This window comes from Astatotilapia calliptera, chromosome 8, assembly GCF_964374335.1.
Source record: "Astatotilapia calliptera chromosome 8, fAstCal68.1, whole genome shotgun sequence".
Taxonomy (NCBI): domain Eukaryota; kingdom Metazoa; phylum Chordata; class Actinopteri; order Cichliformes; family Cichlidae; genus Astatotilapia; species Astatotilapia calliptera.
The window spans coordinates 26,822,209-26,824,540 of record NC_137429.1 but is presented as its reverse complement, the minus strand read 5'-3'; positions in this window follow the sequence as shown (position 1 = coordinate 26,824,540).

Below are 2,332 nucleotides of genomic sequence, written 5' to 3'. Positions count from 1 at the left end.
ATCCCCAACACTCTGACTTCAACAGTTTTAGCTCTTTTTTTTTTTTTTTAGATTAGGTTCCCTTTTAATATTTCAGTTACATCTGAATGTTACATAGGAATAATTTTGATGTTTTTATTGAAACAAAGATGTATTGCTCTTTCATTTTTTAAATATAGACTATATAGTCTAAATGTTCTTCCAGAGTTAATATGAAAGTCCCACTGGACTTGTCTACCTGAGCACTCAAAGCACTTTACACAACTTGCCTCATTAAACCTTTCACACATATTCATATCCAGATGGATGCATCAGAGAGCAACATAAGGGTTAATATCTTGCCCACTGCGTTTGGCATGAACAACAGTTCAGGGAGTGACAAGCTAACAGTAAATGGCTAATAGCAAACACATATGTATCTACTGTATTATACAGGGAGTGCAGAATTATTAGGCAAATTAGTATTTTGTCCACATCATCCTCTTCATGCATGTTGTCTTACTCCAAGCTTTATAGGCTCGAAAGCCTACTACCAATTAAGCATATTAGGTGATGTGCATCTCTGTAATGAGAAGGGGTGTGGTCTAATGACATCAACACTCTATATCAGGTGTGCATAATTATTAGGCAACTTCCTTTCCTTTGGCAAAATGGGTCAAAAGAAGGACTTGACAGGCTCAGAAAAGTCAAAAATAGTGAGATATCTTGCAGAGGGATGCAGCAGTCTCAAAATTGCAAAGCTTCTGAAGCGTGATCATCGAACAATCAAGCGTTTCATTCAAAATAGTCAACAGGGTCGCAAGAAGCGTGTGGAAAAACCAAGGCGCAAAATAACTGCCCATGAACTGAGAAAAATCAAGCGTGCAGCTGCCAAGATGCCACTTGCCACCAGTTTGGCCATATTTCAGAGCTGCAACATCACTGGAGTGCCCAAAAGCACAAGGTGTGCAATACTCAGAGACATGGCCAAGGTAAGAAAGGCTGAAAGAATCAGAATCAGAATCAGAATCAGAATCAGAAAGGGTTTATTGCCAGATGTTGAGGTTTACAACATTAGGAAATTGCTGCGGTGCTTCAGTGCAGACAATAAAAATTAAAGTGCTATGTAGAAAGAAAGATATGTGCATGAGATATACATGAGATATATACATGAGAATAAGAATTATGAGTGCTACGTAGAAAGATATATACATGAGTGCAGGTGGTGATCAGTGCCAGACATATATACATGAGAGTAAGAATTATGAGTGCTACGTAGAAAGATATATACATGAGTGCAGGTGGTGATCAGTGCCAGACATGAAATGATGCAGTGACACAGCGTAGGGTCATGTGTTAGTGGCGGGGACAGTCATGTGGTTATTGTTCATGTGTCCCACAGCAGAGGGGAAGAAACTGTTCTTGTGGCGAGAGGTTCTGGTGCGAATGGACCGGAGCCTCCTGCCTGAGGGGAGCAGGTCAAACAGCCTGTGTCCAGGGTGAGAAGGGTCAGCTGAGATCCGGGCTGCACGCCGCAGAGTCCTGGAGGTGTACAGGTCCTGCAGAGATGGGAGTCTGCAGCCAATCACCTTCTCAGCAGAGCGCACAACACGCTGCAGTCTCTGTTTGTCCCTGATAGTGGCTCCAGCGTACCACACGGTGATGGAGGAGGTGAGGATGGACTCGATGATTGCAGTGTAGAATTGCATCATCGTCCGTGTTGGCAGGTTGAATTTCTTCAGCTGCCTCAGGAAGTACATCCTCTGCTGGGCTTTCTTGATGACGGAGGTGATGGTGGGCTCCCACTTCAGGTCCTGGGTAATGGTGGTACCCAGGAAGCGGAATGAGTCCACAGAGGTGATGGGGGTGTCAGTCAGGATGATGGGGGGGAGTGGGGCTGTGTGCTTCCTGAAGTCCACAATAATCTCCACTGTCTTCTGGGCATTCAGCACCAGGTTGTTGTGGCTGCACCAAGACACCAGACGTTCAACCTCCCTCCTGTAGGCAGACTCATCCCCGTCAGAGATGAGCCCAATGACGGTGGTGTCATCTGCGAACTTGATTAGCTTGACAGACTGGTGGGTGGAGGTGCAGCAGTTGGTGTACAGGGAGAAGAGCAGAGGAGAAAGAACACAGCCCTGAGGGGAGCCGGTGCTGATGGTCCGGGAGTCCGAGACATTCTTTCCCAGCCTCACGTGCTGCTTCCTGTCCGTCAGGAAGTCAGTGATCCACCGGCAGATGGGATCAGGCACATTCATCTGGGAAAGCTTGCCTCGGAGATGGTCTGGAAGGATGGTGTTGAAGGCAGAGCTGAAGTCCACAAACAGGATCCTGGCGTAGGTTCCTGGGGAGTCCAGATGCTGCAGGATGAAGT